The 27,138-nt window shown below is 43.4% G+C and overlaps 1 pseudogene; it reads left to right on the top strand.

The window, feature by feature from the left end:
* Positions 1–26,752, top strand: part of LOC146810210 (uncharacterized) — a 100,898-nt pseudogene extending 74,146 nt beyond the window's left edge.
* The last annotated feature ends 386 nt before the right edge of the window (positions 26,753–27,138 follow it).

Below are 27,138 nucleotides of genomic sequence, written 5' to 3'. Positions count from 1 at the left end.
AAGGCCTATGGACAAATAAATATTCTCTTTCTTTTACCTTTTTATTTTTTGATGACCAGAGCTCTCCCATCTGAAGGACTTTCTTGATTTTTTTTTTTTTTCGAACCACCATCCGGGTTCAGCCACAGGGTCGCGGTGCCAAGACTTTGGGGTACAGGCCGAAGACGTTAGGTCGACGGTTCTGGTTGGTCTAGGGCGTTCCCTGGACTGACAGGCGTACTCCTTAGCAGAAGAAACTCACCCGCCGCGAGCGGCACGATTAGAGGATGGAGTTTTTTAAGATGGAGAGACTCACTGAGGAAATGAACTTTAAAGCAAGAATGTGTAAAATAATGAAGAGCAAACGTTTTGTATTTTTATGCCTGTTTGTATTATGTAGTATGGTAGTGTTTACTGTAGGATTTGTATTCTTCTCCTCTCAAGAGCCCATTGCACCCACTGTACAGCCTATACCTCCTCCTACTGTCTCCTCACACTCTTTTCACCCTCTGCCTGAACATGAACAAGCTAGACGGTCTGAATTTGTAAACAACTCGTTTATCCAGCTCCTGCACCAGCACCAACTAGTTATGAATACAACCAATTGCTGGGTGTGTGGTTTAATGCCACATACCATTAATAAGGGTATTCCCTATCTAGTGCTGCCGTATAGTTACAATGGATCGTCATGGGCATTCCAGACCATGTTTCTCTATGCACTAGATGCCTACTCCCCGCGACAACCGCGTTCCATCAGACCTAGCACCAATAACAAAGCTTTAATGAAAGGAGTTACCGATATGAGCAGAGATATCGACGCATACTCATCTATTCCCAAAGAAGAGTTGAGAGCTTATGTAGGGTGGAACGCGACGGGGTATAGTATTAGTCTGGGTGAAAGACAGCGGAAAATTTCATCCCCAATCTGGGTCGTACCCCACATAGGTCGGTTCTGTTTGCAAGGTAATGGTCAGAATCCTAGAGCTCAACTGGGAAGAAGTGACTGTACTGAAACGTACACTTTTCCGTCACAGTTTTCCCCTGCGTTTTTGGCTGCCAAGGGTACATATTTTATCTGCAATGACCGAGCATATACATGGTTGCCCCCTGACTTCTCGGGCACATGTTATATTGCAAATCTGCTACCGCCAACATTTACTGCCGCCTCTGACTATCACAAGACCAGAGTTGTGAGAGGCGTGATTAGTAAGGAGGATACTGCCGGTCAGGAAGCGGGAGATTTCTTTTTGGGTTTCCTGTCGTTTTGGGGACCTATGGTCAATAGTAGGAACTTGAGACAACTGACTCGTGTGGTTGAATCCACTGTTAATGTTACGGCTGGTGCCCTTGGTAATTTGACAGCTGAGCTCCAAGCGGATCGCCTCATGACTTTGCAGAACCGCATGGTTCTAGACGTCATACTTGCAGACCGCGGTGGGGTATGTAAGGTTATCCAATCTAGTTGTTGCATTTTCATACCAGACAACGCTCCAACAGTTTATCAAGCCATCTCCAAACTACATAAAATATCTGAGTCCATACACGTGGATAAAGGAGATTGGTCACTGGTGGGGTGGTTCTGGGAACTGATATCTGCCTGGGGTTGGAAAGTTCTGATGGTCATTGGAATGATCTTAGCCATCCTTTTCCTGTTCTGTCTGTGCATACAGTGTGCTCCTGCGATATGTGGCCTCTGTGCTACATTATGTGTAAGGAAACCTGTATCGAGGGACGCGCTAAGTAATAGGATGATGCTACACCAACATCTCCATGACTTCATGATTATTGACCTAGACTCGGATTGAAATGAGTATAGTTATTGCCTATGTAAGGGCAAAAGGAGGGTCTGTCGTACTTTAGAATTTGGGACCGCGTAGGAGGCAGGGCCCTACCCCTGTCTATCCCGGTATTAGTGAACCGCAAATGGTTAATGCGGTATGTACAAGTGCTTTTTGTAACGTTTTAGCTATGAATGCACTGTGTATACGCTATTATACATCACTACGTGGGTTCCATTTTAGAAGCGGTGGCCATCTTATGGTTGCCCTCACATAGGCTACATAGCATGAAGCAAATACGGGCCTTTTAGAGCACATGTGCCTTTCCTTTGACTTTTCTGTGACCTGGGCAGCTTGGCTCTGCTGCCCCAGGTCAGTCCGGTCTCACGAGTTCCCCGTCCTCTGGCTACCTGTGATTAGCATCAGGGCTTGACACACCATAAAGTCTTTTCATCCTACACAAGCCTCCAGCTAATCTCTTTCGCACCTGACTGTTCCTGCTTTATGGCTTGTTTTCCAAACAGGACATGCTCATGTTTATTGGGGCCTATCAATATCTGATGTGGTATCTGAGCCTTGCTGGGTAAATAATTACGGGCTGGCTTAACTGGAATGTGGGATGGTCATCATGACTCTGCCTTTTTCATTTGTAATGTATACATGTAATGGCCATATCGTAAACCAAGGAATGTGTGCCTGAAGCAGGATATTTTGTATTTAAGGAGAAGCCCGTTTCTGTGATTTTCAGCAGTCTCCTGAGAACATACACGCTGTTGTACTTCTAGGATACCTGTAATTGGTCTGCAGCCAATAAACTGATCTTTGACTTCACCTAGAAGACTCTGTGTTTCTGTAGGTCTGAAACAGGAAGAACCCGAAGTCATAGGGTGTGTTCCCCTGCACCGCTGGGCTTAAAATTCCCAGTACTTCAGCTGGTGATGTAGGACCAAATTCACAGGCGATAAGATTGATTGTACTTGCAACATATATGACCAGACCTCCCTGGAGGTGTCCGTACTTTGCCCCTACTAGTGCACTTGTGTAGAAACGCAGGAATCCTTGCATATGAGGAGGATCAATCAGCCAGGTCTCTTGTAGAGCCACAATATCAAAAGCCCTGATATGGTTGATGAAATCCAGATCTGATAATTTATTTCCCAGTCCGTTCACATTCCATGAGCATATCCGTATAAACCCTTTCCTGCCTGACCTTTTTTAGTGTACCAGGAAATTGTCAATCATTTTTGTTGTTATTTATTGTTCTTGAGATCCATCTTATATCTGAATCCCAATTCGGCAATGTAATGGAGTCACAATAGGTTTCAGATTCTGCTGAAGTGAGTTCTCCGTTTATTTTGCAGTGCCCCATGGCTCCATTCAGTGCCGATGCAGTAGGCCTGTTTGCGATCACCTCCTTTCCCCTTATGTGCTTTGGCCTAAACAGGTCGGGATATCCTGGCATGAGATATGGGGTAATAGTTATCCCACAGGTCTTTAAAATGCAGCTTTCTAGAAATATAGAAATATTCTTTGTGCAATTGCCATGGAGCCCTTGCATTTGATGAATTCAATCGAGTCTAGGTCAGTTGTCTTTATCTCAGTCAAGGATGGAACGTGGGATAGCAGATTATGTTGCCTCGATTCATGATATCATACCATCCCTTAGAGGTATATTCTGGTAAAAACCATAGGGCGCTTGTTTCCTTCCCGTTTATCCCTTTGGGGTCAGTTTTTTGCTTAGTAATTTGAACAGCAGTGTTGTTCTGACATCCTCCTGTTCCCCGCAGGTTCCCTTCTGCTCTTATCATTTGCGCCTTTTGTTCAGCTTCCGTCAATCGTCCTGCGGATTCTCTCTGATTTAATTCCCAACTAATTCGGTTAGGCTCTGAGAATGCATCAGGATGCTGTCCTTGGTAATGCTCTATATTTATAGAGGAGGATGTTTGTGTGTCTATCATATCCTTATGGAGAAAATGACAGGTCCTTGTATTCTCCATTTCCCTATGGACCAAAACCTTATTGAAAAAGTGGCTCCTCCTTGTGTTCTTTGGTTCTATGCATTTAATTTCCTGGTTGCCCAAGCTCACCTTGCATGCCCCAGAGACTTGACCATTTGTACTAGGATTTTGAGAAATTCCAGATGGAGTGTCATCCTGGTTCCAGTCTTACAGCTGGGTTCCCATCGTAGTTTCTACTAAAATATTTTCGAAACAATTTATAGTGCTGTTCCTTTCCGAAGGTGGCTGTGTAGATTCTATTTCCACTGCCTCCCCTGGTTGCTCTATCTTTCTAACTTCTTGGATCCTGTTTGGAGACTTTTGACTTAATCCCACCTTTATTTGAGTACTTTTTGTTTTTGTTTTTTCTGGCGTGGATGGATTTTGTTGATTTATTTCTGTTAGGGTTGATGTTGCCCCGAAGAGGCGCAAAAATCTGTTCTTATCACAGATTTGTTTTTGATTCCGACTTTTTCGTTTTTGTGCGCTTCTTTGTTTTGCATTCATTTTGTTTTCCCCTTTCTCCTCTCCTGAGGTATCCGGCACTTTACTTGGTGTGTATGTTTTTTGGCTGTTCATATTTTTTCCATTGTTTTGTGTTTGTTTAAACGTGGTGGGAAGGTTCTCATCCTTGATGATTTCATTTGGATGAGTTGTCGTGACTTTATAATTTCCATTTAAGAATTGTTCCACTGTCAGTTCAGTATGGCCGTTATTTGAACACTTTTTGATTTGTGTACATAAGTCACTCAACATTGTCGGGAGAGTGGCTAGTTTATTGATAATCAGGTTGCATCCACAAGTTTGACTATTAGCGAGGACATAGTCCTGGATGCTTTGCAGAGAGGTGTTCAACGCGCCTAGCTTGCTGTCAATTGCAACCACAAAGACTGTCAAAGTATTCATTAAAGTTAGTTGTGTGTCGATTTTATCGGATTGATATTGCAAGGCCACTACCAGAAGTTGCACTGTTTTTAGCAGACTTGCCCAGGCTTTCCCATTATCTGATTGGTGTATATCTTAGTGTTGATTTCCGGATGCACTCTTTAGGCATCCTGGTAGGTTTGCTTTTACTTGCATCCCCTCCCCTGCGTTATGGGCCATATGTCCCATTTGCCCCTCTGTTTTTATATCTGCCGGGGTGCTATTCCTTCAGTTATCCTGTGAGTAGGTTTCAAGGACACCCTCCCATTCCTCCTTGTCGAGGTATGAGAATTTGTCCCGATCTTCACTATCATCCAATTCGCTGAGATGGGATATCACAGGTTTATGTTGAGTTGGTGATATTGCAAGCAATTTTTTGTGCTCTGAGCCCAGATTTTCATTTAGGATTTCGGGTTCACCCACTGTTGTTTTTGGTTTTTCTATTTAATCTGCAGGCATGTATGTTCTTTTCCTTGCCAGTGGGTTTTCTTTGGGGCTGTCTAGCTCACAAATACTTAATGCCTCTATTGTAACGCAATTTCCTCCTTCAGCTTTGTTTCGTGGTATACTCCCAGGCGAAGGCGCATTTGAATTGTCTATTACTTCAAGGTTATAAATGCCTGTTCCTCCGGTAGTGGCTTCCTGTTTGTCCCTTGTGGTAAATTTAAATTACCTAGACTTAATTTATGCGGTAAAATACAATACGAATAACTCAGTAAAAATAAGAGGCAGAATCCGTGGTATTCGAGGGTATAATAGGGAATTTATTCCTTACAAAGGAATGATGGTTCGAACCAGGCAATCGAGTTCCGTCACCACGAAGGTTCAGGAAGGGATCAGCAATACATTATTGACAGGTTATAGTATATATAGAAATGCATTACAGTAAAGACAGATGCAGGAGGCGTAACAGCTGATAAGAATACACATACGTAATAGAAAAGGCGTTACAATAGGCGTGCATAGAGGCGTATACTAAAAAACGTCATCATGATGATGACACAAGTGGGTGGATCCATAAGAGAATTCTGCAAAGTCAGCAAAAATACATGGCAGAGATGCGCGCGCAGCCGCATGACGTGTGATTGACGTGTAACTAGAGGGTGAAGGGAACTTGACATTTAGCCCTACATGAGGAGACAGAAGTCTGGGGTGTCAGGACAACCTAGTCCTAAATCATATCTAATATCTTGCGTTTAAGGAACTATATTATCTGGAAGGAAAGGTCTTCTCGGACAGATCCTATTCTGTACTGACTGCTAGTGCGTGTACAAGCGTCTAAGTGTCTACATGAGATGCGAGGGGGCATGGGCCTACCATGGTAACGAGAGTCATGAATTACTTGCACGGAGACAGTAAGGCCGGGCCCTTTACTCTGCAGCTGGGGGGGAATGTTTACCTAAGCTACTAGACAAGAATGCATTTCTTGAGGAGCGGAACAGATAACTTGAAGGCTGAATACAGTTTTGGCAGGCAACAAGCCGGGCTAGGCACCGTTAGCCGCGCAGGAAGTAAGACAAAGTTAATGGATACAGATGCAGGTCCAGGCTGGAGCATTCAGAGGCAGAAGCAGGAAAAAGCTCGATGGCAGAATTCAGGGCCTACCTTGCCAGAGCTGGAAAACGTGAAAAGTATACCATATAAAGACGGTGGCAAGGCATACTTAGGAACGGAATATCTGGCCCATTCATGGCAGATATGAAAGAGTACATATTAACGTTGGACACAATTGTATTTGCGTCTTCATAGCTTGAAGTGGAGGGAACATACATGTACTTGTAGCATGTACATGGAGCCGTTGGGGTCTAGATAGGGGACACAATTGACCATAAAAATTCATATTTCCTCATTCCCTCCTTGTCCCCTACGGACCCTCATGAAATATCGATCTTCAGGAATCCATCAATCTGTTCATGTAACATCATTTGCTCTTCTTTCTTCTTCCGGGATCTTGAATGAAAACTTGAACGTGGAATACACGATGTGGCACACAGGCCACAAATCGCTGGTCCACATTGTAGACATAGGCAGCAACTGAATACTATGAGAAGGCCAATACCTAGGAAGGATAGGATTTTCCATCCCCAGGCTGACAACACGCTCCAGAACCAACCGGACCATGTCCAGGTGCCTGCATTCTGATGTATCTGGTTTGCAATCTTGTGAAGACGAGTTATGGCTTTATATACGGATGGCGCGTTTTCTGGGATGAAAACACAGCAACTTGATCCGATGACCCTACAAGCTCCGCCCCTATCTGCTAGGATGACGTCAAGGACAAGACGATTTTGGAGAACAACAATCCGCATCGCAGACTGCTCCTCTGTTAAGTTGCCTAGGGCAGAGGTAGTTTCATTCACTACTGCTTCAAGGGTTCTGGTTAGTCTACGTATCAGTTTACTGTTTGAGACAACACCTATGTAAGGAAAGAGACCTTTATTGAAGTCTGTATATTGTTCCCATGCTGTTTCGGTGTAGTCAACAATCGGGATATCTCTCTGGGGTCTATGGTGTACTAGATTGGTATTTCTATGATAATCAGGAGGGGCTAGGAAAACAGGTGGCAGAAGAAATGCAATGTAACAGGTACCATCCCAATCTAGGGGTAGGCGTATATATGCGGTGTGACCACAGATGAAGTAGGAGTGACGGGAAGCTCTAAATGTAGACTTGCCTTTATCACTGAATTCGATCACAGTAGTACATTTACTATGACCCAGGTGTACTGAACCATTCTTTCTCACACATAATTCACCTTTGACTGCTAATACAGACATAGCAGGCAAGACTAGTGTAGCTTCAGATTCAACATTCAGAATCATGAGGTTAAGTGTAAAATTACCTAATCCATATACTTCATTTTCTAGGTCAGTTCCTGTTCTTTTGGGAAGTCCCTCCTTGTTAGGATAACAGGCCTTAAGCAAAACTAAGTTCAGGTTTCCCCATACCCAGTTGCTCTGGTAAACTACAGTGTTTGAATCTAAAGAGTTAATCAAACTAAACCATGCTCCACAGGAACCATTGTGTGTAAACGGGTACGGAAAGAGAGGCAGAACTCCTTTGTATTTCTGATAGGGAGGGAGTCGGCCACATATCCAACAATTTGTAGCATTGCTGGTCTGATGGGAATGATGTAACATACTAATGAATGTGTTGTTGCGCAGCGCAAATCTATAGGACAACTCATGTGGAGGTAGTTCACTAAAAGAATGTTCGGCTGTAACATTGTAAGCACGCTTGAAAATAGGATAGTACATGTGTAACAGTATACTTGCAGTAATAATAAAAAGACTTAGAAAAAACATAATCAACAATGTCACTATACAGTGACTATGAAGTGATTTACAGTATGCATGTTTCTTGAGCTGTTTCTGTCTATTTCTCTCTCTCATTCGGTCTAGAGGATACATGTCAAAGACTTAATTCAACCGATTCACCTTGGAGAGGACTTAAACAATCGAATTGTCTGACTTGCTAGACCTTAGTTTCAGTTTATAGTTTTGAGATTCGGTCTGTTCAACCAGGGGGAGTTTTGAATCAGTCTCTGGAAGGGGGCAGGGCTGAGAGTTCAGATCGGATGGTAGTCCATGAAATTTCTTGATATGACTCGAGTGTAACTAACCCTTGTGACCCTCGACCTTCACTGCTGTCCTCGTCGTTAGTAGAACCAGTTTTGGTTGTTGCCAGCGAGGCTCCAACGGGCTCCTCCTGTCGAAGTTTCTGACGAAAACTAGATCTCCAGGAACCACTTCATGGGGCTTTACCTCCGTGTTGTCGGGAAAAGCTGCAGCTACCTGTGAACGGCAAGATTGTAGTGCAGACATCAAGGAAGCAAGGTAATCTGTCAGCATATTACAATCAACATCAGTTATTTTACGAGGTATAGGCGTCCCCCACATATTTGGTGGCCTACCGAAGACCACCTCGTACGGGGATAGCCCTGTGCGAGAATGTGCTACCATTCTCATGTAAAATAGTGCAACCGGTAATGCTACTATCCAGTCGACACCTTTCTCTCTACAGATTTTAGAAAGTCGTATTTTCAGGGTCTGATTATGACGTTCCACGAGACCTGCTGCCTCGGGATGTCGGACACAGTGGAATTTCCATTGATAGCCTAACAAGAGTGAAATGTGTTTCATTAGCTCGGATGAGAACGGCTGGCCATTATCTGAGTACACGATACGGGGCAAACCATACCGTGGGAAGAATTCACGAACTAATTGTTTGGCAGTAGTTGGGGCAGTGTAATCTGAGACGGGATACGCCTCTGTCCAACGGGAGAGAGCGCATACAACTACGAGAACATATTTGAATCCTCGACATCGTTCCATCTGGATATAAACCATCTGGAGGACTTCAAAAGGGTGATCGGGAGGTTGAAATCCACCCTGCTCTACAGGTACGCCTTTACCTGGATTGAACTGACAACAAATCATACAAGTTCGGACTTTCTGTTTGGCTGCAGCTCGTAAGTGTTTGTTGAACCAAATGTGTTGAATACTGTCTAACATAGCTTTCTCTCCTAGATGTGCTGGACTATGTATTGTGTTAATGATGACTTGAACCATTGAGTCGGGAAGAAACCATATAGATCTTCCCTTCGTCATCCATCCCTGATCTGTTTGGATCCCTCCTAATTCAGTCCATTTCTTTATTTCCTCTGGTGTAGCATGTGTCTGTATGTCAATTACATCAAGGGCGGGATCCTTAACTGTCATGCAGTGTGTCGGCGTCGGAACTATTGTCTTTGTCAAGTCAGTTGCATGAGTCTGATTCTGTGCTGTTTGCTTAGCTGTTCGGTCTGCTAGGTCGTTACCCTGGGAAATAATATCGGTGACTTTTGTATGAGCTTTACACTTCATGATAGATATTGAAGTAGGTAGATGTATTGCATCTAACAGGGCTTGAATGAGGGGACCGTGTTGAATGTTGGCACCGTGAGAAGTCAAATAACCTCTCTCTCGCCAAAGGACTCCGAAGTCGTGTACAACTCCGAAAGCATAACGTGAATCTGTGTATATGTTAACTTTTCTATTCTCGGCTTGAATACAAGCTTGTGTTAGAGCAATAAGTTCTGCTGCTCGAGCTGATAATGTGTCGATACAATTTGTTTCAATGACTTCGGTGTCTGTCGTGACTGCATAAGCGGCCACTAACTTTCCTGTACTTGTTCTCATACATGAACCATCTACATAAAGTGTCAGGTCTGGGTCTGGTAATGGGACATCTGTCAAGTCTTGTCTGGGTTTCGTCGTAATAGTAATGACTTCAATACAATCATGTGCCAGTGGGTCTGTTCCACTTAATGGCAAAAGTGTGGCAGGATTTAATGTACTACAACGTCTGATTTCTATGTGTGGCTGAAACAATGTGAGTTCGTAACCTGTCAGTCGTGCTATAGTCAAGTGTTGTGTCTGTGTCCGGTTCAAGAGAACTTCTACTGCGTGTGGTACTTGTACTGTCAATTGATGTCCTAATACTATGGAATCGCTTTGTCTGATCGCTAGAGCTGTTGCTGCAACTGATTTCAGACACGCAGGAAGAGCTTGAGCTACGGGATCTAATGTGCTAGAAAAGTAAGCACATGGCTTGTGTGATCCTGCTTGTTCCTGCGTGAGTACTGACAAGGCAGTACCTTCGCGTTCTGTAACAAAGAGTGTAAAAGGCTTACTGTAACATGGTGTCGCTAAAACAGGTGCTTGGCATAAAGCTTTCTTTAAGTCTTCAAAAGCTTGTGTATGTTCTGGAGTCCAAGGGAGGACAGTCGATGTCGCTGCCTCCTGGGTTGTCAACTGAATGAGTGGTTTTGCTACAAATGCATATTGGGGAATCCACTGCCTGCAGTACGAAGTGAGGCCTATGAAGGCCCGTACCTCCTTTTGTGTCTTGGGTGGTGGCATGTTTACAATTAACTGGATGCGGTCAGGTGTGAGCTGTCTCCCCCATTTGGACAGCAAGTGCCCTAGGTACACAACTTGCTGGGCACAGAATTGCAGCTTTGAAGGGGACACCTTGTGCCCCTTGTCGGCTAAGAAATGTAAAACCGTCAGTGATGCTTTTTCACAATCGGGTTCGCTTCGGGCGGTGATCAGCAGATCATCGACATACTGAAGCAGTGCAGTGTTAACAGGCATGTGGATACTGTCAAGTTGTCTTTTCAGTGCTTGGCTGTAGATGCTAGGACTTTCTGTAAATCCTTGAGGTGCGCGTGCGAATTTAAAACTTCGTCCATTTAAACTGAATCCGAACAAATATTGGCTTTCCGGATCGATTGGGACGCTGAAGAAGGCGTTCTTGAGGTCAATTACAGTAAAGAACGTTGCCTCTGAATCAATAGCTGTCAGTAATGAAGAGATATCTGGGACCACGGGATATTGTGGTACAATGCATTTGTTCAATTCGCGCAGATCAATAACTAATCGATATACTGGGGGTGCTTTTGGATCGGTTCGTTTAAGAATCGGAATGATCGGAGAATTACATACATTGGAGTCGGTTTCTACAACCACTCCTTGTGCAATGAGCTCGTCAATGATTTGCAGTAAAGCCACTACAGCATCTGGCGGTAACTTGTATTGTCGCATTCGTGGTAGTACCACTCCTGCTTTGAGTGTAACTCGATATGGTGTAATGTGCATACAACCTACATCAGTGGGGCCTTGTGCCCATAAATGTGCAGGTAGATTCTGTAACCGGTGATCCATGTCTCTAGACACGTAGTGACCTTTAAAGTCACGCAAAAATAGTCGTACTCCGTCCGGAGAACAACATATTATAGCTCCTAGAGCTTTCAATGTTTTTATACCTAACAAGTTTTCTGGACATGATTTCGTAAGCAATAGATCTGTAGTCCGTGTCAATGGACCGACTGTAAATGCAAGTGGTTGCGATACTTCGTTAATAGTAGGCTTTCCTGAAAAACCAAGGGAAATATTTTGTGAGCCTGAGAGGGGTGCCCCTGGGACTTCATCGTGACCTATAGTTGTTCTGCTTGCCCCTGTATCAAGTAGAAACTTTCTGTCTTTCCCTAATACTTGACTCTGTACATAAGGACCCTCTTGATCTACAGGAACCTCAATAAGGGGTAAGCCAACTTCCCTCTCTAGGCTGTTTCATGTGTAGCGCTGATACTCTGGATAGTCATTTTGTGCATACTGGTACATCTGTTGTGTCGTGTTTTGTGTTGCAGCGATAGGCTGTGGCTGTTGTTGTGGAACCACTACGGTCTGTTGTGGAACCGGCATAGGCTGTGCATGTTGAGGTGCTTGTTGTTGGATCTGATCCTGTCTAGGCGGACGTGGTCTCTCCTTTGTTTTACCCGTGGAGATATTATGTTTTAGAACTGCACAATCGTTTATATAATGACCTGGCTGTTTACAATAGTTGCATGTCCCTTTAACGGGAACCGCTGAGTTACTGGACTGTGTCGCACCCTTTTTATGACCGTCAGCTGGAACTGACTGAGCGACAAGCATTTTCATTTTCGTGTCTTTCATACGTCTTTGTTCGTGTTCTTGTTCTTCTCTAATTCTATTCTGGTGATACTGTAACATTTGTAACATTTGTGAAGGAGTGTTAGCTTGCCAAGTGCTCTCAACTTTCAATACTCTGTTTTTAACCTGTGGTAGGGAATTCTCGACTAGTTTTGTTACAAAAAGATGTGGATATGACTCGCTATTTGCTTTCAGGCCGCTATTAATACCAAAACATTTTTCAAATCGGGAATAAAAATCACTAGTGTCTTCCTCGGGTTTCTGTTTACAAGCTGAGATTGCTCCCCAATCTTCCTTTTTCGTAGTTAATAAACGTGGCAATACTTGTACTAATAAACCTGGCAATGCTTTTGTTTTGTCCCCAAGCCCTACGCCTGCAGTTCGGTTATTTTCTTCAGTTTCTAATGCGGTCCAATCAATCTTTTGGTCTCCCACCTCCCATTCTTTTTCTTTGAGTTTCTCATAAATACCGGCAGGCAATAATACTTTCAATATTTTCATAATGTCAGGATAGGTATAATCACCCATGAGTAACATGTCCTTTAGTTCACGGTGAAAACCTGCTGGATCTTTGTCATGGCTGGGCACTAATTTTTTCATTTCCAATAGTTCTATTTTGGTTATGGGCGTGTACACAAACACGCGTCTAAACGTATTGTCATCATTTCTAACTGGGTGTACTTCGCGTAAGGGATTCTGTCTGTCTATGTAATACGTTTTTCTCTCCATGGGGGGAGCTGGATCATGTTCTGGACACAAAAAGGCACTATATCTATGTCGGTATTCTAGAATTACTTTAATTAGATCGGTACCTAAACCTCTCCATTTATTCATGAGTAGTTCTATCAATATATCAGGTAGGGGACCAGGATCGGAGTGTTGGCCTTTATATAATATAAGGAGATGTTGTATCATGTATATACTAGCTAAACGCTGTTCGTCTGGGGCGAGATTCAGAAACGTGTGTGCTAGCGCATCATCACTGTATTTTTCAGAGTTGTCAGCCCATTGTACTGCTGACCTGGCTAATTCTTGTTCATCCATAGAATCGAGCACATGGTACCCCCTTCGTTCTCGAAGTAATTTATCAGTAGCCTGGAATAAGTGTTCAGGGGTCCTTGTATTTGAGATAACTGTTTGAAAAATTCTGTTACATTCTGGACGTATCGGACGTATTGTTTTATTAAAAGATCTTCCTTTTCCTACATAAGCTATCATTTGTTTAGCTGGTAATTCAAATTGTCCTGTGTTCGTTTCTGACTGTTCCTCCTCCTCTTCCTCTGATTCAGTTTTATCTGCTTCTTCTCTTCTTTCATGCATTCGTTCTACTTCTTTTCTGATCCTTCGGCACATGACTTCTATACACTTCTGTTTATCATGTCTCCCGTCTGTTATATTCTGACCCCATTTGGTAAGTACTTGCATTTCCTCCGAATCTACCTCAGGCCTGTCTCTGTTTCTGATCAAGCAGTTTATGAAAAAGCGTAACAATAATTTTTGCATGTCTACTTTCTGGTATTCCATGGCTTCGGCAATACTTTCAGGACCTTGCCCTGTTTGGATAAAGCGATATATTTTGTCTAGATGTTCAACCATTCCTGGTAACGTCATTAAATAGTTTGCAGCTCGTCGCAAACGTACTGAAGACAGCAACATTCTGTCGTGTTTTCCTGGCACTGGATCATATCTACAATCGGAAAGAGGCTCATTTAATATATTGTCTGATATTCTTTGGGGTGTACGTTGGTATGCTAAATCCCTATAAGTCAATCTAGTTGTTGGCGGTGGCGTGGAAAAACCTCCTGTCGCACCTCCTGAGGTGCCAAGTCCAAAAGGATTTGTTGGGTGTAGGGTAGAGAGTGTGGGTGCAGGAAGGACTGTAGAAACAGATGGAATGGTTAGAACTTGAGTAGGAGTTTGTTGCTGCGGAGGTGGGTGCAGCTGATTTTGGGGTTGAGCGTCGTTAACGGGTGGTGTGCGTGGCTGCGCACCATTAGCATATTCGGGGGCTGCATCGTCTAAATAGGAAGAAAGGAAAATGTCTTTTGCGGTCTTGGGATGTACTTTAATCGGGAGTAACGGAGGTGGCAGATCTTTTGGTACCTCCAAGGTGGCCTTAGGCAAACCCTCGGCCAGAAGAGGATACATACCATTCATAAGAGTGTTTCGTTGTCTGTCTACTTGTTCTGATTTTACTCGGGTACCTTCGTCAATTAATATGTTTTCTCGGGCTTTTTCTGAATCTTCCCTACTCTTCTCTTCCTTTCTGAGCGCTTTCTCTGTGCGTCTATGCGATTCTTTACGCCATAGTTCAATGGCATCCTTCTGTGACTGTCTGGCTTTCTTTTTCCATAGTACTTCTTCTATTCTCATGATGCAATCTGCATCCCATGTTCCAGCAGCGGGCCATCTCTGACTCTCTGCTAAATCCTTGGTGTAGTCCACCCATAGATCAAGATATAATACGGCATCTAGGCCATGTTTATGGTACAAAAAGTACCCTGGGGTGTCCCTAGGTGGGATGGGAACAGCTTCCTCGAGTATCCCTTTTCTAGTTTTTATCTGTCTTAATTTTGAAAATAACGGCATCTTGAACCTTGCTACTTAATTCTTACTCGGTCTTGAACACAATAATTACAATAAACACAATAAGGAAGATCGAACAATCACTCATACCACGACATTTAAAACATATCAAAACATTTTAGAACGAACAATAATTATTAGAATGAAACTAGTTAACTGCATAATGCTAAATATACTGTATGTACTGCTAAACAGCACAGATACACTGCTAAAACAGTGCAGACCAGGTCTGTGTACCCAGACCCGTCTTGACCGGCACAAACTAATGTGCACGTCTAGATGCGTCCCCAGCAACGGTACTCACCGGGAAGCACGGAACGGAAGGCCTCGGAAGTCTGGACTGGACTAGACCAAACTGGACTGGACTCGACTCGTGACTTAGATACTTCGGAACTTCGGAATCTGGTGGGCCTCTGTATACCTCGGATCTTGCTCTCTCAGCTAGGCTCTGGTCGGGATTCTCCGCACTCCTCACCGCCTCGTCTGGGTGTTGATCGCAGCCTCAGTCGCCCCCGTTGGCCTGAGGGAGATACAGGAAATCCTGCGGGTACGCGTAATTGTCCGTTCGGCTGTGGCAGGAGACCGGGTCTGCAACGCACCTCCGGCGCGTGGGGTGTGAGAGGTGTCCCTATTCAGGCGCCAATTATGTGGTAAATTTAAATTACCTAGACTTAATTTATGCGGTAAAATACAATACGAATAACTCAGTAAAAATAAGAGGCAGAATCCGTGGTATTCGAGGGTATAATAGGGAATTTATTCCTTACAAAGGAATGATGGTTCGAACCAGGCAATCGAGTTCCGTCACCACGAAGGTTCAGGAAGGGATCAGCAATACATTATTGACAGGTTATAGTATATATAGAAATGCATTACAGTAAAGACAGATGCAGGAGGCGTAACAGCTGATAAGAATACACATACGTAATAGAAAAGGCGTTACAATAGGCGTGCATAGAGGCGTATACTAAAAAACGTCATTATGATGATGACACAAGTGGGTGGATCCATAAGAGAATTCTGCAAAGTCAGCAAAAATACATGGCAGAGATGCGCGCGCAGCCGCATGACGTGTGATTGACGTGTAACTAGAGGGTGAAGGGAACTTGACATTTAGCCCTACATGAGGAGACAGAAGTCTGGGGTGTCAGGACAACCTAGTCCTAAATCATATCTAATATCTTGCGTTTAAGGAACTATATTATCTGGAAGGAAAGGTCTTCTCGGACAGATCCTATTCTGTACTGACTGCTAGTGCGTGTACAAGCGTCTAAGTGTCTACATGAGATGCGAGGGGGCATGGGCCTACCATGGTAACGAGAGTCATGAATTACTTGCACGGAGACAGTAAGGCCGGGCCCTTTACTCTGCAGCTGGGGGGGAATGTTTACCTAAGCTACTAGACAAGAATGCATTTCTTGAGGAGCGGAAAAGATAACTTGAAGGCTGAATACAGTTTTGGCAGGCAACAGGCCGGGCTAGGCACCGTTAGCCGCGCAGGAAGTAAGACAAAGTTCATGGATACAGATGCAGGTCCAGGCTGGAGCATTCAGAGGCAGAAGCAGGAAAAAGCTCGATGGCAGAATTCAGGGCCTACCTTGCCAGAGCTGGAAAACGTGAAAAGTATACCATATAAAGACGGTGGCAAGGCATACTTAGGAACGGAATATCTGGCCCATTCATGGCAGATATGAAAGAGTACATATTAACGTTGGACACAATTGTATTTGCGTCTTCATAGCTTGAAGTGGAGGGAACATACATGTACTTGTAGCATGTACATGGAGCCGTTGGGGTCTAGATAGGGGACACAATTGACCATAAAAATTAATATTTCCTCACCCTGGTCCCATTCTTTGAGTTCAACTCACAAGTCATCCCCGTAACAACTTCTTTAGGTTTATTTCCGAGGGTCTGAGACGTCCGGGAGGCTGAGATAGCTTGACACTGTAGGATTGTTGGTGGGATTATTGGTGAACTGACTAGAGTGGTTGGACTGAGTAGACCAGAACTCGCTGCCCTACTACTTTGATCTAGTTTTCCTTCTCTCTCTCCACTTTCCATTTGGTGTAGGGGCTGGAGGGGAGTCAAAAGGTCCATTGTTGGTGTCAAGCCTAAGAGAAGAGTGTCTCCCGCGGTTTCTTAGGAAGCAACATTTTGTATCTATTTTTGGCTGGAAAAGGCGACGTTTTAAGATTTGGTTTTCTGGAGTTATGTTGTTTATGTTGCTTGTCCTTTAGGTATCTGGAGTTAATTCAAATATAGCGTCAGGTTTCAGTATAGCAGGTCTAGTTTTTGCCTGCAGTTCGCCCACTGTACCAGCAGATGTTTTAAGCTTCCTTTAGCCCCCAGAAAAAACAATCTCTGGCGCGTCTTACCGCAGGCTTGACTTGCTTTTTGCGGCTTTTGTAACCTATGTAGTGACTCCCAGTTCCTGGTTCCTGCTTCTAACGCTGGTTCTGAGCTGGGATGGGGATCGTTGTTAAATCCAGGCTCCACTCTGCTCAGGAGCTCAGGAGCTGGTTTCACTTGCCTTGCCTTTTAAGTCTTCTGGGCCCCTAGCCCCCCAGCTCCTCGAGAGGCCTCGAGGGGCCGCTGGCTGGTTTAAAGTATTGTGCCGTGCCAGCAGTCCCAGCGCCCTCCAATCACCCGCCAAACACCTGCCAAGGCAGGCAAGGCAGGGGCAAAGTCAGGGAGTCTGCTTTCCTCAGGGCTGTAAAGGACGGCCTGATAGCTCAGCTGCGGGGGGAGACAGCAGGGCTCAACGTAGCCCCCAGTAGCAATGCAGAGTCTCCTCAGTCTCAGCATGCTTGCTTGAGGCGGCGGCGACTCTCCTCTCCTCCTCTCCCAGCTCACGCTCACAGAGCACAGCGCACAATGCAGCCCCTGGGGTTATGCGGAAATCCTCAGGACCCCTCTCCGTCTGATAAGGAGATAAGGAGAATCAATGCCAGCGTTAGGGGCACAGCGGTTGCGGCAGCGGCTCCTTGCTGGACTCGCGGTTGCAACTTCGGCTTCGGCTTGGTCACGTTGACAGGCTGGCTGGAAAACCCGGTCTGAAACACTCGTCGGCACCTGCATGGAGCAACTTTGAAACCTTTGATCCCTTATTAGGATCTCTTAGGAGAGATAATATTTTGTTTTCCGAAACGTACTTTTATATTCATTTGTACTTTTACCACTGTATGCCAGATGGTTGCATTGTGGAAAGCTTATACTCCATACAATTGGATTAAGATGGTTATGGTGACACTTGATTTTATGTTATGTGAATATGTAGAGCATAGTTAATCACCATGAGCACATCCAGGCGCTGAGTAGGGCAGGCCTTTGGGGGAGGAGGAGATCATGCCCATTTGGTCTGGAAGAGCCATGTCTTGAAGTTCCTTTTGGAAGTCCATGAGGAAGTGGAGGTTCTGAGGCGTTTCTGGAGGTCGGTCCAGGTTTTGGCTGCAAGGTATGAGAAGGAGCATCCTTTGCTTCTGGTCCCCTTGATGCGAGGGAGGTGTGCTTTTGCCTGAGACGCAGAGCGAAGGTGACTGGTGGGTTAGTAAAAGTTGAGGCAGTGGTTCAGGTAAGCTGTACTGGTGTTGAGGAGAGCTTTGTAGGTGTGGGTGAGTAGCTTGAACTTACATCTTTTCTGGACTGGGAGCTAGTGAAGATTGTTGAGGTGTGGAGGGATGTGGTTATTTAGCAGAATATTCCAGATGAATGTGGTGGTGGTGTTCTGGGTAGTTTAGAGTCGGCGTAGGACTGTATGATAAAGGCTATATGACTAATTGTTTAATATGAAAAGTTACACTAGAGGCAGTAGGCCTGACATAGATTGTGAAAAGCATATACTAAAATCAATAGGCTCTTCAATGTTACTTGTTAGCACTTTCAAGTCTGCATATAGGGTTTTTATAACATGGAATATCATAGATTACCTTATTAGGCAAGGGTTATGGTGTTGGAAACCTACTCTGACAAATCATACTCTGGGAGTAGAACTTCACTGTGAAGATTCTTGCTGGGCTGTATATTGCTTTGCCAACTGTGTTTCTGTACATGTTTGTAATATTATAAATATATGCTTGATTTTTGTTAGCTTCTGTGTGCTTCTGTAGGCCTGAGTTGTATATAGTTTGTAGCCAATGGTGAATGTTAGAGGTCTTATTAGTTAATTGTGAAGAGTTATGTCAGATTCCTTTGGAGTGATCTGTTTATTATGAAAGTAAAGAGAATGCAAATAGACCTTAATTACATATTGTTAAAAGTATGTGTTAAAGAAAAATCGAAAGATTCTGAACGACATGTGGCATCCTTCTGCGAACAAATGATTAAGAGGGGTAATCCTAAAAATTTTTTTAAACATGCTACAAAGAGAGCCTGGTATACACCTTGTGAGGTTCTCTTGCAAAACCCGCTCTTGAACAACTGGTTTGTGTTTCTACATTTGGGCCCGATACCAATAAATGTAGACAAATTATTCTAACCAACTGGCATCTGTTACAAAATTTGCAATGTCCTTCAAAAGGCCGTTGTTTGCCATGAAACAGAATAGAAGCATTGGACAAGAAATCGTCAGGGCAGACATATTCCAACCTCAACAAAAGGCAGGTTTGTGCACACAGTGGAAACTCAAACCCATACAAGGTTACCACAAATGTGGTAATTGTGTAGCTTGTGACTCTACAATAGAAGGAACAGAGTTTGTTCACCAAGGCATCAAATGGAGACACACAGCTTTTACCAATTGTAAGACAAAAACTGTTGTTTACGCTGTGGTGTGCCCATGTACCAAGATCTATATTGGGAAAACTAACCAACAGATAAATCAGTGGATCACGCAGCACTGGTCCAGAATCAAGAAGAAAATGGTTGCAGCCCCTATGGTTGAGCACTTCTTGGCAAATGCACATACTGAGAAAGATTTTCAGTGCCTCACTCCTGCAGTGAGAGGCTTATTTAATTCTAAAATTCAACAGTGCCACTACGGGTTTGAACAAATGACTGAGCTATCAAAAACCTAAGCTTTACCTTTTCAATTTATATAATTTGTGTTGAGATGCATTGACTGGGAAAGGTTGGTTACGCCTCCACTTCGTGTTCATGTAAATGAATCACATTAATTTGTATTTCATGCATTAGTTCTAATATCTGCGCCACAAGACCCATAAGGCACAGTAAGGAATAGTTATAAGTTCAGTTTGTTGAGAGGCTCTGATCAGACTACAAGTCCCATGAAACATCATGTCACACCGAGCAGTTAATTGAATGCCAACAGGAAGTTCCTCTGTTATTGCTCATGCGAAGTTCTATGCTGAGAAAGGACCACTGACACAGAAAGCCCGACTAGATACAAGTAAGTTAGCTTCAACTGCAATGTTTTTTTAGAAAACGCTCTCACACGAGCAAGTTATAGTGACAACTCGTTTCACGTTTTCTTTCAGAAACGCTGAAATATTCCCGAAGTCGGGATGGCGTCAAGTTACGTCTAAAAACTAAAGAGTTACCGTTAAAGAAAACATCGATACCTTCCCGAGCTTGCATTTGCACTGAGTTACGGTTGCTAAATAAAAGAATAAACACTCAAAGGTACGTTACAAACACCTTAATGTGGAGCACTGCTTTTAAAACAGTAGTGTGCAGTCTTCTATGTGTGAGACTTTCCTTACACGTGTATCCCTTGTTTTCAGATTTTATCATAAAAGTTGGGCTGATACATTTTGTTGATTTTGGATGAGAACAATACTCTATCCCCCCGTCAGTGAAGGTAGGCACTATTTAAACTTGCGTGCGTATTCGTGTTCCAAAATTAAACACACAGGTTTTTGATAATAGCTTTTTCTTAAACAGGGCTGTTAGGACTTTCTGCAGATTTATGAAAAAAACAAAAAAAACAAGCGCAACCTTGATGGAGTAAATTCCTCCCATTAGGTAACGTTTTTTGTCATTTGACTCATGGGTTCTGAGAACAAGAGAGTAGTTTAAAATTAGTTACACTTTTTCATTTGTTCTTTTAGATCACACCAATATTTGTAAATCAGAAGCCCTGATGAGAGCCCCTGGAGTTTCACCGGGTCTCGAAACGCGTCGGCATTTCATTTAACACTGAGGAATTATAATTGATGGATTTATGTACAGCGTGAGGGAAATGAATTGAAAGCATTATCCCCCCGTTTTTGCTTGTTTCACATAGACCGTTGTATAAACAACAAAGTATGCAGTTCCTAACTAAAGAGGCAAAAAAAAAAATATATATATATAAGGACAAAATTCTAACTGTAAAAAGGGATACCAGTGAACGACGACAGGAGAGTGATCTCCTATTGTTGGAATAAAGCCCTCACACACCTGACAAGAAGGTGTCTTGCTTCATCATCGGGCCCTGCTCCTACTCGGGCCGGCGCTGCAATGCCCGATCAGGCGCCCGTGATGGGGCCTACTTATCGGAGATCTTTTTCCAAAGGCCGTTAGGTGAGATGTAAGTGAAGGTCTTGGTGTAGGTGAATGGGTGAGTATGTGAAGTGATTTAAAATAGGGGAACAAATCCAATCAAAACTATTTTAATGTACATGGTTCTTCCCCTAGTTAAAAAATGTGAAAACTTGCGCGTATGTACACACAATGTTGTGTTTTTATACGCTAATTTATGTGGTCAACATGTTTCATGCCTATTTAATCAAGTAGATGGCAATTCGTCAGGACCTAACCAGTAATCCTACCTACACACATTTTTTGGTGGTGGACACAAAACACAGGAAGTGAGGAGTGACCACCCTTACAGCACCCTAAAAAAGTGTGAGGGTACCTCTGGTATAATCAAAGCTAAATGTAACCTGTGGAAATAAAAAACAGTTAGAATAGTCAGGGATAAAAACCTTATTGTACCTCTTCACACCAACCACCATGATTGATTATGACAAGTGGTAGTGAATCACACGCGTGTAAAGCTCGTAGGCTGTGACATGCTGAATAAAAACACATCAACGTATTAGGAGATGGTAAGGTGATGGAGGGCAGTCAGGCAATCACAATGAGATTGATAAAAGACAAGAGAAAACTTACATAGTTAAAGGTTTGTTTGAACAAGAGCTGCGTCCTTACCCATGTCTCTAATGATCCGGGCCAAGTCGGTACCGGTCGCTGCGGACACTCAATTCTAGTGCCCTGATTTAATAAAGGTATGTTAGTGAGAAATATAGACAGCAGAAATAAGGGGGTGTACAAATATGCAGTGAACCCCATGAGGTTAAAGGAACTGACCAAAAACGGTCTTATGGGTCAGAGAAATGAAATAAATAAAACTAAAATGACAGAGGAAGTCATCTACACGCTTATTAGGATCATATAAGGTGCGGACCAACCAACTTATTTTACAAAGAGATGTGACAAGCACTCCAAAGTATAGGAGATGCTAGTCAAAACGTGCGTTTCCACAAGAAGCATTACCAAATGAGAACTCCAAATAGCTAGGCGGAAAAGCGAGTGCTTTAGGAGTAATACGTATTTAAAAAAAAAAACCTCCCGCATATAAGCCGCCCCGTAAGGGAAAGATTAAGAGGAAACACACTTGATGGCAGTAGGGAGTTTGAAGCCACAGGTATGGCGGGCTGCTGTTAGAGGATAAAACACAATATTGATGAGTAATTACTCACGGTTCCCTTGGTGGAAGTCAACTGACATCCTACCCGAGCAGCGTCACCGGTCCGTGCGCGCTGTTCGAAAGACTCCCACGCCGACAGGAATATAAATAAAGGGCGTCAGGGGAAATGACCAAAGGTGGCCAATGAGATGGAGCGAAACTAATAAGCACGCTGGAAACGCGAGTAACGCGTTGTGGGAATGGCGGGCACCTGGCAACAAGACGGTCATGTGATCGCTTGGCCAGCCAATCGTGGTTGTCCTATCGTGTGGTCGTTGTCAAGGTGAACACAAGACGAACGATCAGCAATCCGGCCAGTTACGGGAAAAATGTGAAAAAAGCATATAAGGTCTATGAGGCATGAGAGGCAGACCCCCAAGTGCAGTCAATGTTGAAGTAACAAAGAAGGTCAGTGTGGAACAAACCAATCAAGGACGTTTGAGACAAACATGAAAATAAAAATAAAAGTAAAAAAATAAATGCAAATACCACAGAAAACTCTGTTGATGGTGACAGTGTGTAAAGTTGGTATTAAGATTCATTAATTAAAGCAACTCCATTGGGTAGAGCCTTATGTAGAGGATGTACGAAGCATAAAAATTATGCGTATGTAATCTAGCAAGATGGTATTACTAAGACGGTACTGGATTATAGCCCATCAATGTATAGTCCCGATGATGGTCCTGGCGACTTCGATGAAGTAACTATGTCAAGAGATTCCAGGGAATGTCCTCATTCAGGCCTATTTTGTCACATGATAGTCTCAGAACCCATCGCTGTTCTAAGCGAAATAAAGCGTTTTTGGACATACCCGGATGCGCCTCTAAGACGTACCACTCAAAGGACTCAGGGGGATGTTGTCTTTCAAAAAAATGTGTCGTCATTCTAGTATTTGTTTTTTCACATCTGAAAGTGCTCCTGTGTTCCCCCCTTTTTCAATCTCTCGAGTGACGAAACTAATGCCATCAGGGCTTTGGCCAGTGATGAATCCATTACGATCAAGCAAGCTGACAAAGGGGGAGCAACTGTAATAATGAACACAGTTGACTACAATACTGAATGTGAGAGACAACTGAGTGACAATAGATACTACACTCCGATAAGAGATAACCCCACACAGAGATTACAGAACATGATTTCAGTGATGACATTCTCGGCTGAATCAATGGGGTGGATCACAAAGAAGGAGGCTGAGTTCCTCACAACAAAAGAACCTGTGGTACCCTATTTCTATTGTCTCCCCAAAATTCACAAAGGAGTGACACCAGTACCTGGACGTCCCATCGTTTCAGGGATTGGTTCTGTACTTGAACCCCTCTCAAAATTCACTGACCATTTTATCCAACCTTTTGTGAAACAGACTCCATCTTTTGTTAGAGACACTACTGATGTTTTGCGTCTTCTGGAGGGGGTCCAACATCCTAATGAGGTGAACCTCTTAGTCACCTTGGATGTTGAGGCCCTCTATACCAATATTCCACAGAGAGCAACATTGGAGGTCGTTGAAGACATTTTAAATGGTTCAGAATGGGTTTCGCCAACCCCGGTGTCATTCATTATGGAATGCGCGACCATGGCACTCACTGAGAACTATTTTCAGTTCGGTACCCAACTTTTTCACCAGACCCAAGGTACATCAATGGGTAGTACCTTTGCTCCCAGTCTGGCATGTCTGTACATGTCAGCCTTTGAGGAGCGCAAAATCTTTCACCCTGACAATCCATTCTCATCTAACATCTTATTATGGAGAAGATTTATAGATGATATCCTGATCCTTTGGAAAGGCAACGCCATCAGATGCGGTGAATTCTGCACTTGGATAAATACCCTTAACCCTTACCTGAAATTCACCAACACAATTTCCACGAGTGAGATCCCCTTCCTTGATCTCCTCATCAGATTGGAAACAGGGTCCATTTCTACCACCCTATATCGGAAACCCACCGATAGAAACAGTCTTCTGTTGTTTAGCAGTCACCATCCCAAGGCGCTTAGACAGAATTTACCAATCGGCCAATTCCTTCGTATTAGAAGGAACTGTAGTAGTATTGGTGACTACAAAAAAGAAGCTAACATCCTGAAAGAAGATTTGCTCCAACGTGAATACCCCAAACAGGTGGTTGCAGACGCTTACAAAAGAGCCAGGAATAATAACCGAGAGGCCCTTCTGGAGGATAAGATTAGAAATTCGGACACCAAGATTACTTGTGTCACCACGTACACCCCCCACTCTAATCAATTGAGGAAAATTATCAGAAAAAACTGGGGCATTCTCAATACTGGGTCATTGATTTTTCCCGTACCCCGTTTTGCATTCAAACGTACCAACAATATCAAAGATCTATTGATACATACCAGACCCAGAAAAGCTCAACCCCGACCACAGAATACACTTTGGGACCTTCCGCCAGTACAAGGCCACTACCCCTGCGGATCTTGTTCCGCGTGCCCGCAGACAAAGGTGTCCAAAGTTCTGAACCTTCCTAATGATACATGTTGGCGTTTAATGAAACACACTAAATGCAATACTACCAATTGTATTTATTTGGTTAAGTGCATCTGTAACCTGTACTATATAGGGATGACCACCAGACAAATAAAAACATGCATAATGGAACACAGGAGCACTTTCAGATGTGAAAAAACAAATACTAGAATGACGACACATTTTTTTGAAAGACAACATCCCCCTGAGTCCTTTGAGTGGTACGTCTTAGAGGCGCATCCGGGTATGTCCAAAAACGCTTTATTTCGCTTAGAACAGCGATGGGTTCTGAGACTATCATGTGACAAAATAGGCCTGAATGAGAACGTTCCCTGGAATCTCTTGACATAGTTACTTCATCGAAGTCGCCAGGACCATCATCGGGACTATACATTGATGGGCTATAATCCAGTACCGTCTTAGTAATACCATCTTGCTAGATTACATACGCATAATTTTTATGCTTCGTACATCCTCTACATAAGGCTCTACCCAATGGAGTTGCTTTAATTAATGAATCTTAATACCAACTTTACACACTGTCACCATCAACAGAGTTTTTTGTGGTATTTGCATTTATTTTTTTACTTTTATTTTTATTTTCATGTTTGTCTCAAACGTCCTTGATTGGTTTGGTCCACACTGACCTTCTTTGTTACTTCAACATTGACTGCACTTGGGGGTCTGCCTCTCATGCCTCATAGACCTTATATGCTTTTTTCACATTTTTCCCGTAACTGGCCGGATTGCCGATCGTTCGTCTTGTGTTCACCTTGACAACGACCACACGATAGGACAACCACGATTGGCTGGCCAAGCGATCACATGACCGTCTTGTTGCCAGGTGCCCGCCATTCCCACAACGCGTTACTCGCGTTTCCAGCGTGCTTATTAGTTTCGCTCCGTCTCATTGGCCACCTTTGGTCATTTCCCCTGACGCCCTTTATTTATATTCCTGTCGGCGTGGGAGTCTTTCGAACAGCGCGCACGGACCGGTGACGCTGCTCGGGTAGGATGTCAGTTGACTTCCACCAAGGGAACCGTGAGTAATTACTCATCAATATTGTGTTTTATCCTCTAACAGCAGCCCGCCATACCTGTGGCTTCAAACTCCCTACTGCCATCAAGTGTGTTTCCTCTTAATATTTCCCTTACGGGGCGGCTTATATGCGGGAGGTTTTTTTTTTTTTTTTAAATACGTATTACTCCTAAAGCACTCGCTTTTCCGCCTAGCTATTTGGAGTTCTCATTTGGTAATGCTTCTTGTGGAAACGCACGTTTTGACTAGCATCTCCTATACTTTGGAGTGCTTGTCACATCTCTTTGTAAAATAAGTTGGTTGGTCCGCACCTTATATGATCCTAATAAGCGTGTAGATGACTTCCTCTGTCATTTTAGTTTTATTTATTTCATTTCTCTGACCCATAAGACCGTTTTTGGTCAGTTCCTTTAACCTCATGGGGTTCACTGCATATTTGTACACCCCCTTATTTCTGCTGTCTATATTTCTCACTAACATACCTTTATTAAATCAGGGCACTAGAATTGAGTGTCCGCAGCGACCGGTACCGACTTGGCCCGGATCATTAGAGACATGGGTAAGGACGCAGCTCTTGTTCAAACAAACCTTTAACTATGTAAGTTTTCTCTTGTCTTTTATCAATCTCATTGTGATTGCCTGACTGCCCTCCATCACCTTACCATCTCCTAATACGTTGATGTGTTTTTATTCAGCATGTCACAGCCTACGAGCTTTACACGCGTGTGATTCACTACCACTTGTCATAATCAATCATGGTGGTTGGTGTGAAGAGGTACAATAAGGTTTTTATCCCTGACTATTCTAACTGTTTTTTATTTCCACAGGTTACATTTAGCTTTGATTATACCAGAGGTACCCTCACACTTTTTTAGGGTGCTGTAAGGGTGGTCACTCCTCACTTCCTGTGTTTTGTGTCCACCACCAAAAAATGTGTGTAGGTAGGATTACTGGTTAGGTCCTGATGAATTGCCATCTACTTGATTAAATAGGCATGAAACATGTTGACCACATAAATTAGCATATAAAAACACAACATTGTGTGTACATACGCGCAAGTTTTCACATTTTTTAACTAGGGGAAGAACCATGTACATTAAAATAGTTTTGATTGGATTTGTTCCCCTATTTTAAATCACTTCACATACTCACCCATTCACCTACACCAAGACCTTCACTTACATCTCACCTAACGGCCTTTGGAAAAAGATCTCCGATAAGTAG

Source organism: Triturus cristatus, chromosome 7 (assembly GCF_964204655.1).
Source record: "Triturus cristatus chromosome 7, aTriCri1.1, whole genome shotgun sequence".
NCBI classification, from domain to species: Eukaryota; Metazoa; Chordata; class Amphibia; order Caudata; family Salamandridae; genus Triturus; species Triturus cristatus.
This window is presented reverse-complemented; position numbering and strand designations above follow the sequence as displayed.